Below are 15,120 nucleotides of genomic sequence, written 5' to 3'. Positions count from 1 at the left end.
CACCCGGTTGGGGAAGGCTGCCTTAGAAAGCACAGACTACTCTGTCTTGGGGCAGAGGCAACGTTAAAACCATAACTAAATCATTAACAAAATTGGTATGTCTATAGATATATGGTATTCCCACTCCCCCATGTTTACTCCATTTGCCTCTGCCTTTTCTCTTTCTGTTTTGCTGCTCCCCTCCACCTCTTGATCAGTTGGTTTTAGAAAACAGCAGGGGGGGGGAGACGTCCTTCACCAAAGACATCCATCCAGCTGTTTGGCTCTGCATGCAAAACAGGGAGCTGCTCTTGTTGCTAAGGAGCTGACAATAGTCCAAAAACTCACAAGGCACTGGCCATTGTGGCTACACAAACTCCCTAGGGCCAGGCCATCAAAGCAAGGATCTAAATATAGAGAGGGAAATATTTATTTCTTCCGTCAGTTGAAAAGAAGCAATGCCTGTTATGAAAAGTGGATGGATCTTCCTTTCTGTTCGGTGGGGCAACGTCGTAAAATTGTCAGGAGACTTTGGTTCCTTTGGGAGTTGTCTCGGCCTCTGCTTGAGCTGCGGAGGCTGTTACGTGAGGCTGGTTTCTCTTCAGGGCTGCCTCCAAGTTTTGTGAGTCCCAGGAAGTCTTTTGGTCCTCTTCCTGCCATTGTAGGAGCCTGTACTTTTTTTAAAAAAAAATTAAAATAAGGTTCTTTGTACAATATTATAAATGCCCCAAACCCCAATGGCCAGTTTTGGAGGCTGGCATAAAATTAAAACCATCAAAGCCAAGTTATTGGAGTGAACAGATGTTTACTGAAATCTTTCAGTTTTTGGATTAAACTCTTGCTGATGCTGGAAGAGAAGACACCCACCTTGCCTGAAGGAGCAAGTGTGTCCCCCCCCCCCATTGGACAGCCAGCTGCTGTCCCAAACCTTTCATCTCCCCTCCCCATACTCCCACAAGCAGCATTTAATAGCTGAATGCACTCTGCTGTGTTAGGCCACATGCACAAGCCACAAAAGCATTGTGCAATCCCAACATACCTGCCAAGTTCCTTCTTGAAAAATAAGGGACCGGACCGGAAGTAGCAGACCGGACGTAGCACTGCCGCCATTTTTGAACTGGGCGGAGCATGCTCAGAAGTGACTTTTGATGCTGCTTTGCCCAGTTCCAAAATGGCCGCCGCACAAGAAGTCGCACTGCAGCCATTTTGGAACTGGACAGAGCAGCATCAAAAGTCGCTTCTGAGCATGCTCCGCCCAGTTCCAAAATGGCCGCCGCGCCAGAATATACCGGGGGAAAACAAAAAAATCTGTTTTTTCGGCTGGGAGCAGCTGGAAAAATGGGGGTTTCCCGGGGAATACGGGAGACTTGGCAGCTATGAATGAGCCTTTGCACCGACCCTTGAGGCCTGCAGAGAGTGGGAATTTGAGCAAGGAGTTTTCGGAGGGAACGACTGTAGTGGAGTTTTGTGGGTTTTTGGTTTTTGAAATGGTTTTTTGAGGGTTTGCAAGAGTTTAAAAGGTGTTTGCAGGCTTTTCCAATCGTGTTCCCAATATACTCAATTTCACTTAAACATGCAGTGCCGTGGAACATAACCCTCACGTAAATGGGGAGTTGCCTGTATTTGAAAGCGAAAATACTCTTCCTACAAGCTTGGCCCAATCCTTGAGGCTGCTGGTGGTGGCAAGTAACATGCAGTTTCAAAACTTCCTCTTCCCCTTTATGTAGCTTCAGAATCTGTACCAAAAATATATATTTAAAAAGAGCAGGGCTGGGAGGAAGGGAGAGACCCCAATATAAATTGTTTAAACTTTCTGAAAATGATCGTCTTTCTCCCTCTCTGGCAGGCATCCACGTAACTAGGGACAGGCGGCGTTTCAAAATAGAACAATTAAACCAAGAATGCTTTGGATTGCTGAAGCGCTCTATTATTTTCCACAGCAAGAGCTCCAGAGAATGAGCCCAGGGCTGTGACTGTACCACCCATCCTGTGGGAGAATGTACAACACTGAGTATTCTTCACAAGCCAGTCTGGCACATAGGGCATGTAAGGGATGTGCTCACCAGCGCCTCCTCCTTGCTCATGGGCAGTGACCGGTGGCCAGTGTGACTGTCGATGCTACTATGATGGCCTTGAAGTCGCCGTTGCTTTGCTAAAGCTCAGAGGCTTGTTGGTAGGACAAATCTGAAGCCATTTGCAAATACTACAGAAATGGCAAGGAGAAGATGCTCCTCGGATGTCAGGGACGCTGGCTGGAGTCTGATGAGAGGGCACTAGGAGAAAGGTGGTTGGTGGACTGGCTTGGAAGAAGGGATCAGGTATCTGAGGGAGCCTGTCAGTCAGCCAGGAGACGAGAACCAGAGGCTGGAGAAGCTGAGAGATTAGAGAGTGAAGAACAGGTGCAGGGAGGAGAAAGAGATAGCTTAGGTTGGCGTAGAGCAGTGTTTCTCAACCAGTGTGCCTCCAGATGTTTTGGGACTACAACTCCCATCATTCCTGACCACTGGTCTTGCTAGCTAGGGATGATGGGAGTTGTAGTCCCAAAACATCTGGAGGCACACTGGTTGAGAAACACTGGTGTAGAGCAGGCATAGGCAACCTTGGCTCTCCAGATGTTTTGGAACTGCAACTCCCATGGTCCCTAGCTAACAGGGCCAGTGGTCAGGGATCATGGGAGTTGTAGTTCCAAAACATCTGGAGAGCCAAGGTTGCCTATGCCTGGTGTAGAGTCAAGGACTTCCACATATCCTCCTCCTGCCCCGCTGTCTCTCTAGATGAGAAGAGGATTGAAGCAGGAGGAGCAGAAGCAGGTTACATGCAGGTGGAGTCTCCATCTGCTTATATGTAGCTCAGATTGGCAGTGGCATAGCAAGGTCAGGTGGTACCTGGTGCAGGAAATTTCTTGCACACACACACACACACACACACACACACACACACACACCACACACATTGAAATCTAGTTGGACTCCCAAGAGACTGCAATCTACTCACAGTATAAAAAGACTGCCTGTGATCTACCATTAGGGGAGGGTTGGCCCAAGTTGTTGAGCTTTTTTGGGATTCCAGGGTTTGGGTCCAGAGTTCCCTCCACCCTTCGCTTGTTTTCTCGCCTGCCTCCTTCATGTCCTCTCCCTGCATGCCTCCTCCAGCAACCCGGGAACGTGGGGGTGTCAAAACAAAGGGGGAAGGAAGGGGGTAATCTGTACCCCAGACGTATCACGGTAGGTGGGAGTGGCAGGCGGCGGGCCGAATGTCACCTGCCTCGGAGATGACACCCGGGGTGCACCACCCCCACCTTGCTCCGCCCCTGCAGATAGGGGAGGTACATAAGCCGGGGTGGGGAGTGGGGCTTCTCAGTTGTGGCAACCGCCTCATTGGCTGTACACCTAGGAGCAGCTGAGAGACATGGGAGTGGTGAACCTACCTTTTCCTAACTTGTAAGTGCACTTTGTACAATAAAGAGTTTATTCCTCACTCTGGACATCCCTTGCCCGGCAGCTCTGTGACCCCACATTCCACAAAGACCTGGGCTGTATCTCAGGCGTACAGTGCCTGCAAAAAGGTCCCACGGTTCAATCCCTGATATCTCCAGGAATATTCCCTCCCTGAAAACTCCGTAGAGCTGCTGTCAGCCAGTGTAGAAAATACTGAGCTAGATGGATCAAAGGCCTGACTCTGTATAAGCGTCCTATGTTCCTAAACTAACCTGGTCAGCAAGTGGAATCTCACTTTGACATTGACAGTGGGCCCAGACCCTCCACTTTGGCAGAGGACTGCAAGCAGACTAGTTTACAGCTCTCAGGGGAAATGGGAGCTTCCCAGTCCCTCAGTTCTGAGCCACCTAAGGCAGCTACTTCACTCTGCCCTACAGGAGGGCCAGCCCTGCAATTCGGCATCAGGCGTGATGTTGAAGCAGAAACAGCTGCCGCATGGAGTGGCTTGAAGTGCTCCCCAATCCACTTAGGGTTTATCTATGCAGTGCATATGCATATTGGCAATCTCCCAAATCTCTGAAGGCCAGAAGTTCTGTCTGGTGAGACATGGCTCAAGGTCAAAACACTAGGGCGCAATGAAAACATAGTTGCTCATCTGTCGCGCTTACTGGGGACAAGTTCTCTTGTAACAATTACAAAAAGAGACAGCCATGAATATGCATAAACAGATAATGAAAACCGGGAGATGGGCACATAAGACAAAGCAGGGCTAGAACAGCACAGCTCTTCACAATGCAAAAAGTTGCCATCTACACAGAATGATGGAGGAATAGGCAAGAAATTGCACACGGTTTGCAGAAATGTATATTCAGCCAACAAGCAAAGTAGCTACCATCCAGGAGGAGCACAGAGAAGGGTTGGTGGCTTTTGCTCCTTTGTTTTGGGGTGCTTTGGGTGCCCCCAAACACCTATGAAACCCTTCCCCACCCAATTCAGCCAGAAGTTCTCTTTGGGGAAATTTGGACCAGCGCTAAATTTGTGCACACCAACTGCTGTAAAGGGGAGGAACTAAAAACATGTCAGATATTAAAAAGGAAACTGATCATCCTTGATCGTTTCATTGGCTATTACAATGCTGCTCAGCATGTAAGAAGACATAAGGAGGAAGATAAAAATAAATAAATGTGCCCTTGGGTTCTTCAGTGGCCCCTCCCTGGCTGGCTGATCCCTGGCTGTGTTGTGAACTGGTTGGCCACTGTCAGAACAGGATGCTGGACTAGATGGGCCGCTGGCCTGATCCTGCACGGTTCTTCTTACAATCTTTCGTTGTGAGACAACTAAGCAGCCTTGGCGATTTTTGAAAGAGGTCCGTCCATGTGCAGAGCGCATGCCGAGATGGAAAATGCGAAGCGTCACCCTTTGGCTTGCTGTGTGGTAGGGAGCGCTTTCAGAGGAAAGGAGAGCAAGAGGAGAAAGAGGAAGAGATTCCCGATGCCATGAATCTAAACTCGGAAGCAAAGCCAAAGGAATGAATAAAAGCTGTTTTCCTCCCTTTATCCACATATGGCCGTTTGACTCTAAAAACAAGATGCTTATCTGTCAAAGGGGAAGTAGAGGTTAGTGCATTAAAATCGGCTTAAATGGGAAGTAGCAAACCCTTGTGCGTCACGAGTTTTTCTGTAACCTGAAAATAACGACAGGTTTGTTATCCTCCCGTATTCATACAGGCAAACTTCAGCTTCCAAACCAGTTTCAGGTATAAGTGACTCCATGTAAATCAACCATAGCATCACAGAATCGTAGAGCTGGGAGAGACCCGAGGCTCATCTAGTCCAACCCCCTGCAATGCAGGAATCTCAACACATGGTCTCCCATCCGATTTGAAACCATACTGGACCCTGCTTAGCTTTGCAAATGCACGTAGCAGTTTTATTGCTGAACCACTAAGAATTGCAGCAACCAGAGGAGGAATGACTGCTGGGAGGAGCGCAGAGAGAAAGAATGCCATGGTACAACTGGACTGTTTCATCTGCTGCACATGCAATAAAACCTCTCTCTCTCTCTCTCTCTCTCTCTCTCTCTCTCTCTCTCTCTCTCTCTCTCTCTCTCTCTCTCTCTCTCTCTTGTATCAGACTCTACAGCCACCAACAGTTTCACTTCACCCCTAAAGGTGCACTGCTTCCCGAGCAGACGAATGCCAGCCCAACTAAGAATGGCACTCAGAAAGTTGGCCTAGAAATATTTTAGCATAAAGAAACAAGCATGGCTACCAAGGCACCAATGATGGTAGTGAAATCCCAGGAAAGTGCATGGCTGGCAGAGTTGATATAATTGTTCCAACTGCATTGGGTTGGTCTAGATCAGTGTTTCCCAACCTTGTGCCTCCAGATGTTTTGGGACTACAACTCCCATCATCCCTAGCTAGCAAGACCAGTGGTCAGGAATGATGGGAATTGTAGTCTGAAAACATCTGGAGGCACAAGGTTGGGAAACACTGGTCTAGATGACCCATTGGGCCCCTTTAAACTCCACAAGTCTGTGATTCTGTGGTGCAGTTCCAGGAGCCAACCAAAGCCACTGAGATGTCCAACGCAACCAAGTTCACCCTCCTCCTATTCTCTGCCTTTGGTGAAAGATAGCCTGCCAGGGCACCTGAGGTTGGCTGCTTCTGAGGCCCAGAGCTGAGGCCTAGCTGAAATGGTTCCAGAAAACTCATCAGCCTCCAGAAATAGCAGGGCTTGCTCAAGCACCTCGTGCTCCATCCATCTTGCTCAGAGATGAAGAACCTGCTGCGCTCATCTGCCATCAGATCAAAGCCAACAGCTCCATGCTGAGGAAAGCCCTGCCACGTACAGCAGGTGCAGACAATGGAGAGGCGCCATTTGCCAGGACTTTGAGTTCCCCAGCACCATTTCCAGATGCCTTTCAGCTTCTCATTCCCCTTGCAGATAACAAATTTGTAACCTTGCCCAAGTCCATCTTTATCCTTTTTTCCCCAGGCTCTTGCAACCCGGTCCCGGCTTACTATCAGCACAGGAAAGAGAAAACCAGGAGTTTGTTGCTGTTTCTTTAAATTTCTCATTTTAGCCCCCTCACAAGTATGCACAATGACAGAAAGCATAAAAGTTAGACTGACTTTTCTCTCCTTTTTTAATCATCGAAAAGAAACGAGGAAAGAAAAGAGATGTCTTTTCTGAAGAACTGGGTGCAGTGGGTTTGCAATGGGTGACAGAAACAGAAAGCTTTTCTGCAATGTCACCTGCCTCCCAGTACCGATACTGATTGATGCCCACTCCAACCTGGAGCCATTCCTGGTCTGGACAAAACAAGGGAAGTGGTGTGGTTTGCACAGCATGGTAAGCCAGAAAATGGCTTACCATGAGCACATAAATATTTTGGCTTCTGCAGAGGAGATTGCAATCGCTTTACTTCTCTCTGGTTTTTCACGCGAGTCTCTCCTCCCTTTACCACAACTTGTAATCACGGGACAAAACTTGTCATAAGATAAAACTTAGTTGTTATGCTGACGAAAGAACCCAGTGCCCACGATCTCCTCCTTGGGAGCCAGCATATCCATTTGGTTTAGTGCATCATTCTGTTGAGGTCAGGGATTTGCAAAAGACGTCAGAAAAAATGGCTGTGCTTGGTAAATGGGAACCTGTTAGAGAATATTGGAGTTTTAGTGGATTGCTATAAAATACCGGTAGTGCTTCCTTCTTCAGTGGTCTTTTTATAAAGCACCATTTGGAAGTTTGCTACGGTAGTATGCGAACTTGCTTAATATGGGCTGCTGTCCACATATCTGTGTACCTAGGAATAAAGCCCATTGATTACAAATGATTAAAAAAAAAGGAGTCACACTTCTGAGTAAGCATGCAGAAACTTGCACTGTTGATTATTCAGCTCAAAATTATTTAATAGGTGGGCAGCCCTGGAAACAAATACTTTTTTAAAAAGGAAAGAAAGTTGCCCGACTGCTCTCGAGGCAGAATAGTGTATATGGGCGTTAACGTCCGGCAGGCTCCTGAGTTATATCAAAATGTGCACACCTCTAGTGCTGGGTTGTTTTTTGTATCCTGGGGATTTTATCTGCTTCCCCAAAATACATCTCAAAGCAACATGCATACCTGCAGAACAGGTTAGACCATTGATCATGGGTTGAAACGCCACCATAAGGTATGTACAGCCAACATGGAGTGCCTCTCTGGACAACAAGAGCTCATCACATCACAGAGTCAAGCCATTCTGTGGTTTAAGAATGCAGGTGCGGCATTGCATGGGCGACGGCTCCCATCAGAAATTGATTGTGACAGGCAAGGACTGGGGTCACTGGACTATAACTATCTATGTCCCCAGGGAAGCTCCCCTAGCCCCATCACTTTTTTAAAAAAAGAAATGGGCACTTTGTAAGAAGAACTTCACTGGCTTTGATCTCTGTCGTTGGATTATATTGGAGGTTCTTGCCTTTCGACTGATTGCTTCTATATTTTTTGCTGCTGCTTTTTTTTAAATAAAAAAACTTCGTTTATTTGTTTTACAGTGATGTTCTGACAGTTGCAATTTTGTTGTTTTGATTATTATGGACTGGATGCAGAGGAAGTTAGTTAATTCCAGCAGGACTAAAAAGCACAAGTAAATTCCTCTGTGTCCACCCCCCCGGCAAAATTATTATTCTTAGTCACTGTGGTTCCCTTTGAACAAAAGCAGGATAGGAGAATGTCAAAATAAAGAAATAAAACACATGTGCAGAAGCGTTTGTTTAGAATCATAGAATTGTTGAGTTGGGAGGGACCACGCAGGTCATCTAGTCCAACCCCTTGCAATGCAGGACTCTTTTGCCCAACGTGGGGCTTGAACCCAAGACCCTGGGATTAGGAGCCTCATGTGTTACTGACTGCACAGCAGGGAAGGGAGTCATGTGACTATCTGTACTCCAGTCTGAAGTGGTACCAGTGGTCCAATGGTACAATGTATGATGGGCACTTTGTCCCTAGAGCCTCACCAGCCGTTTTGCAATTCATTTATTTATAAAAGCATTTATGTACCAAATCAGTGGCGAACAGCAACTCAATACACATTCAAGAGGAATACAGAGCAATCATGCAAATGACTGGCCGCTCAAGGGACGCTTTAGACAACTGCAGAGGCCTCTCGGGATTAAGAGAGTCTTCAAGAAAAGATTGACATTCAGAAGCATGCATGCCTGCTGAATCTCAGCTGGAAGAGTGCTCCACAGAACAGGACTGGAAACAGTAGGTAGACGCCTGACTCCCAGTGGAGGCAGATTGTGCTTCTGTAACATGGGGGACGCCACCTCCTAGGTCACTTCTGGGGAATCTGTTTATTGAGCATTCATTCTATTGCAGGGAGCCTAGACAATGTGGCTTCAAGCATATGCATTTCTCAGTCACTTTCCTTATCACAAAGTGTCCCATCTTTTGTGGAAGATTTAACTGTGGAACCTGAACCCACAGGTATGTGACTGAACCCCACCCAAAAGCAGTGACAGTCTGGAAGCACCCCTAGCTTCTAAAAGCACCTGGCTGTGCACAGCTTAAGGAAAACCTAACAGGACAGCCTTAAGCACGTCTACACAAAAGTAAATCTATTAGTCTTCAGTTACAGGTAGGTAGCCGTGTTGGTCTGAGTTGAAGCAAAATAAAAAAATTCCTTCAGTAGTTATTATTTTGGTGTGAGCTTTCATGTGCATGCACACTTCTTCAGATACACTTGAAACAGAAGAGTCAGACCCTTATGTATATACAGAGGGTGGTGTGGGGGTGGGAATGGGTGATGGGCTGATGGGAGTAGATGGCTGTTAACGACTGCTGATGACTGCAATTGGTCCTGCAGGGGGAAAGCAAGGGCTGAGGCGCTAAAGAAAGCTTGATCATGCATAATGAGATAAGAATCCAATGTCTTTGTTCATCCCAGGTGGCTCCATGGTTTTAAGCTTTTAAGCTTTTTCTGCAACATCATCTGGCTGGATGCCACTGTCATCCTAGTGTTGATGGCCACATAAGGGCTGCATGTGAGAGAGTGGGCAGGGGGCAGTGGGGGAAAGTGTGTTTTGGCTGAAGCTGGAGACACAGAGGCTTTCCTTGCTCTGTGCTGGACCTGAAACTGTGGCTTTGGTGCTTCCACGGAATCCCAATAGGGAGGCAAGATCTACTGTAGTGTTGATGCCCTGAGTCCCTCCATCCTGTGCTCAGATTGTATAAAACCACATATCCTAAAAACACCACAGTCTCCATTGACCTTCATTCCAAGGAAACAAACCCTGGGTAAGGGCTGGAACCCCTGTGGTCTCTCACTGCTCCAGGATTGGGTGCTCACAACAGGAAGTGTCCTGTAAACAGTATGCCATAGAATGAAGGTAAACTTCATTCATTACCAAAGGTAAACGAACTGTGAAAAAGCCTCTATGAATTGAAAATGGAGGTGCTATATGTACTTCCCCTTGTTTATTTGCTTTGTGTAACAAGGATTTTTTAAAAAAATAAAAACTACTTTTTTAAAAAAAACAACAGTTAGTGTATTGTACATAATTGCAGCCTGTATAACTTTGGGTTGTGATCTTTGCGCTATTTACAGCTGAGTGCAAATGGAAATGTTCAAGTGCAGCTTTCAATACAGAAAGATAGGGGCTTTGGAAAATTCCATATCCCCTTGCATTGAATATTCTTTTAAACACCCCCCACCCCCACCCCACTTTGCTTGGAGTCATGCCACCCTGGGCCACCATTGTCTATCATGGATGTCAAATGATCAATACTTCCAAGGCTGGTGTACAGTTATTGCAGTGGAGCATGGTGTCCTTTTTATTACATCGGCCTTGCAGCTTAGTCACCTGAGACAAGAAACACCGTTAGAAGCGAAAGGAATAAAAATAGCAGGGCTCAGGAAAGGGCTGCCTGTGACAAAACGCAATCTCCAAATGAAGGGGGGAGGGGGACATTGTAGGAAGTGACAGGACTTAAGTTGCTACTCTTGACCCCAGGACCATTTTAAAATACCATGTATATTACAACTTTTCTCTTGGTTGTCCTTGCAACACCACCACCAACAACAACAACACAGTTAATGGAGAGTAAGCGAATGACTGCAAGAGCTTGGGGCAAATGAAACAACCAGGGTATAACTCACGGGAAAGCGAAGACTACACAACCCCCTTTGAGCAGAATGAATGGCTCCCATTCTCAAAGTTGCCAGTGGCAAATTGTTGCGATGTTCCTGTGAGTTGGGATACTGTTCCCTGTTTTACAGAATGGATGTGAAGACTGAGAGACAGGCAGAACCTGAGGGGTGGGTGGGTGTTTTTTTTAAAAAAGGAATGAGAGATTTTGGCCAGTTCTCTGACTTAGGTCAATGACTAACAGGCCCCAATATTGTGGAGGAGGACATCCAGGCAAAGCTCCCTGGTTAAGTATTCTCTCAAATAACAGCATTTGGCATTGACCAAAGCTCAACAAATCCATCCCAGATCTTTTGAGATGTGGGAAGATAGGGCCATTTCATACATTGTGTGGGAGTGAAGAACCTTTGGCCTTTGATCATGTGCAGAGAACCTGTGACCTTCCAGATGTTGTAGGACTACAACTCCCATCATCCCTCACTGTTGGCCATGCTAGCTGGGGCTGATGTAAGCTGGAGTCCAGCAATCTATGGCATGCCACAGGCTCCCTACTCCTGAAATAGAGGATAATCTGGCTTTGCTACTTAATTGCGCCCTCAACAAAGAGCTAAAGCCACTCCTGGGAAGTTCATGTATGTGTCTGCAGATACAAAGGTCACATTAATAATAGTAATAATAATAATAATGATGATGTTTTTATTCATACCCCACCCATCTGTCTGGGATTCCAGCACATATAAAAGCATAACAAGACGTGAAACATAAAAAACTTCCCAATACAGGGCTGCCTTCAGATGTCTTCTAAAAGCTGTGTGTGTAGTTCTTTATCTCCTTGACATCTGACGGGAGGGTGTTCCACAGGGAGGGCGCCACTGCTGAGAAGGCCCTCTGCCTGGTTCCCCGTAACTTCACTTCTCACAGTTAGGGAACCACCAGAAGACCCTCGGAGCTGGACCTCAATGTCCAGGGCTGAACATTCGGAGAGTTGGTGCAGTATAGCATCTAGGAGACTGAACTGCAAATCAAAAAGTCCCCAGTTCATTTCTCTCTCTGTGCCATGAATGCACTGGGAGGTAGACCTAAGCAAGGCACTGTCACTCAGTTCCATCTGCAGTATAGCAGGTAAGCAGGCGCGCAACAAGGGAGGGACATAGGGGGCGGGCCGCCCCTAGCTCCATACTAGCTCCACTCACATGGGGGCAGCACGCAGGGGCAGCGCCCCCGCCCCCTGGCCCGCCCCTCGCCTCCTCCGCCCGAGCAGGGGGGGAAAGAGCGTGCTATGGAGCAGGTTGCTGGGTGGCGGCACCAGCAAACCGCTTCGTGGTGTGCTCTGCTTCAGAGCGCGCCGCCCGCCCGTACGGACTGCGCATGTGCGGACATGCACAGTCTGCCCTGGTACGCATGCTGCGAAGCGACGCCCCGCCCCCAGGGGGTGCCACCCCGGGCAGCCAAGCGGCACCGTTCGCCACTGCAGGTAAGTATACTGACTTACCTCCAGATGTTGTTGGACTCCATCAGATCCAGGTGGCCTGGCCAGTGATCCGTGATTCCTCCCCACACCCGCCTTATGGGATTACAACTAGATAATATGTGTGAAGCACTTTGAACACTTGAAAGTGCTACACATTTATAATTATTATCCATTATTATTATTATTATTCATGCTTTACATTTTTAGGTGCACACCTAAAACAACGCAAGTGTACTCCACAGTTAAATGGGCACAACAAAACAAGGCCCTAGTTATTAACTGCAGCTGCCTGAAAGCAAAATTGACTGTGAGACAAATTGACTGCTTCAACTTCACTGGCAACAGAAAGGTTAAATATTGTGTTGCCTGCCTACAAGCAAGCTGGCTGTGGCCTTTCAGAGAAGAGAGGCTGGATTCTTTCCTTCTGCATTCTTCTCAGTTGGCATCCAGCATCTTCTGCTTAACTGATGTGACGGGACAAATCTTGCACAATTCACCCTAGCAAACAGAAAACACGGTTGCTAAGAGAGTGTCAATATGGGCATACATAAAACAGAGGAAAGCAGGAGCGGTTTTTGCCTTTTGGAAAAACTTTTTTCTTTTATTTTCTTCAAATGCCTCTTCTTTCAGTCTTTGTTTTTGCTTCCCTCGCTGCACCCTCTGGGACCGGCTCGCTCTCTTTTCCAAATGCTTTTGTCCTGCTCCTGTGAAAGTAGCCAAATGGCATTAGGCAGTAGCCCAGAGTTCCTAGTTTCCTTTTTGCAGGTGCCAGTTTTGGTAGACCTTGGACTGCTGGGACCAAAACATTCCTCTGCATTCTGCAACATTAGTCTGGCGGTCTGGCGAGTTCAGGACGCAAAATCCTAAGCACACTTCATTGGGTGCAAGTCCACCAGGAGCTGTAGCTCAGGAGTAGAGCATCTGCTTTGCATGCAGAAGGTCCCGGGTTCAAATCCCCCCCCATCCTCAGGTATGGCTAGGGAATGTCCTTTACCTGAAACCTTGGAAAGCCACAGCTAGTCAGTGTAGACCAGCAGTTCCCAAACTTTTTGAGTCACGGAGCACTTTTCAGGAGAGAAATTGGTCATGTAGCACTATCATTGCCCTTATGCCAAAGGCATATTTTTATTTATTTTTATTTCCAATCTCTTCACAAAGCAGTTTGGGAACCACTGGTATAGGCTAGAGGGACCAATGATCTCACTTGGATATTTAGGAGCTTGTTACGTTGCATAAACTCCAATATTTTGGGAGAATAAAAGAGATACAAAGATACATTGCCACCAGGAGTGGAGACCCAATGGCCTTCTCGCCACTGCCACTGCCCCTTTCTCAGGACCAACACCTTACCAGGTCCCCTCCAAATTTGAGGGGTGCCTTTGCGAGCCCTTTCCTCTATCACGGGCTCGTGGGTGGGCTTACCTGGAGACAATGGCAGGTGGAAGTGGGTGCAGGAGCAGAAGCAACAGTGGTACCTCGGTTTATGGTGGTACCTCGGTTTATGAACAAAATTGGTTCCAGAAGTCTGTTCATAAACTGAAGCGTTCATAAACTGAAGCGAACTTTCCCATTGAAAGTAATGGAAAGTGAATTTAATCCGTTCCAGATGGGTCCGCAGTGTTCGTAAACCAAAAATTCGTAAACAGAGGTGTTTGTAAACCAAGGTTCCACTGTACTCCAAGCAGCACTGGGTGGCTGGATGTAGCTGCCATTTTTATTTCCCACAATGCCCTAGAATCATGCTACCTCTCAGCAAAAAAATAAAATGGCAGTGAGCGGCAGCCTGGTGAAAATATGGTGTGAGCTAGGAAGGCGTTAAGCTGTACGCCCTGCTGTACTTTCCCTCCAAGGCTCTCCACTTTTAAAAGCTTTCCCATCAGACATAGCATGTATTCAGCCCTCATAAACAGCGTCCGGGTGGAAATCACAGGAAGATCCGGATGTATGTCAGCCCAGGTCAGAAGTGTAGATTTTGGTGGATTTCATTAAAAATAGCGTTCTCTCTCGCGCTCGCGCTCTCTCTGATTTTGCAGGAAAAGCTCAACATTTGTGTCTGGATTTTCACTTTTTGAAATATGGTAACCCTACCTTACCAACGTGGGATGCGGGTGGCGCTGTGGGTTAAACCACAGAGCCTAGGGCTTGCCGATCAGAAGGTCGGCGGTTCGAATCCCCATGATGGAGTGAGCTCCCGTTGCTCGGTCCCAGCTCCTGCCAACCTAGTAGTTTGAAAGCACGTCAAAGTGCAAGTAGATAAATAGGTACTGCTACAGCGGGAAGGTAAACGGCGTTTCCGTGTGCTGCTCTGGTTCGCCAGAAGCGGCTTTGTCATGCTGGCCACATGACCTGGAAGCTATACGCCAGCTCTCTCGGCCAATAACACGAGATGAACGCCACAACCCCACAGGAAGAAGGAAGATTCCGCAAGCACCATGATGGCCTACATTTGTTGCACTATTTGATTCAGCAGTGGCTGGAGATGGGCTGAAATGTGTCCCATTAAAACATGCCAAACTTTTATCCATTGGTAGTTTGAGCTGCCAGGAAAGGTCAGCGTAAACGAAGGCAACATTCTTCTCAGAGTCAAGACACTCTTGCTTGACAGCTAAGGTCTGCTCTATATGTGCCTTGCCAGGGAATTGTTGCCATCTTTAGTAGCCCGGAAAATTTTTAAGGACCAAGGTGCTATTCTTAGCCTTATCTCACTAGGGTTGCAAACAAGCGCTGCTACACATCCATTTCATCAACCCCCCTTGAGAAGTAATGGGGGAAAGTGCTATTAAGATTGCACCATGGCTATTGCCTTTTTATCTCTAACAGATAGCAAGTTGCTATTCACAAATGCCGAACCACTAGAAGTTGCCAGGCCTTTTTTGGAAGTGAACACGCCAAGCTATCATACTAAATTGGTCCATGGATGCACCTAGCTCAGGGTTGTCTACGCTAGCAGAAGCTCTCCAGGGGTTTAGATTAGTGCAGCCTTGTGTCCTACTTTGGAGAGGACAGTTCTCTATTTGAAGGGGTTTCAGAGAGTGGCCCTTTCTTTGAAGGAAAGTTCTTGATGCGAATTTCAGTCCAAGTCCAGTTCAAGAACCCTA

The 15,120-nt window shown here is 47.2% G+C and overlaps 1 long non-coding RNA gene across 1 annotated transcript; it reads right to left on the bottom strand.

The window, feature by feature from the left end:
- Window positions 1–393: 393 nt before the first annotated feature.
- On the bottom strand, window positions 394–14,409 carry LOC148685163 (uncharacterized). Its single transcript, XR_015951183.1, has 2 exons — window positions 12,044–14,409; window positions 394–653 (listed from the first exon to the last, which is right to left on the bottom strand). It is a non-coding gene; the product is annotated as an uncharacterized LOC148685163 (long non-coding RNA).
- Window positions 14,410–15,120: the final 711 nt, after the last annotated feature.

This window comes from Zootoca vivipara, chromosome 7 (assembly GCF_965207765.1).
Source record: "Zootoca vivipara chromosome 7, rZooViv2.hap1.1, whole genome shotgun sequence".
Lineage (NCBI taxonomy): Eukaryota > Metazoa > Chordata > Lepidosauria > Squamata > Lacertidae > Zootoca > Zootoca vivipara.
This window is presented reverse-complemented; position numbering and strand designations above follow the sequence as displayed.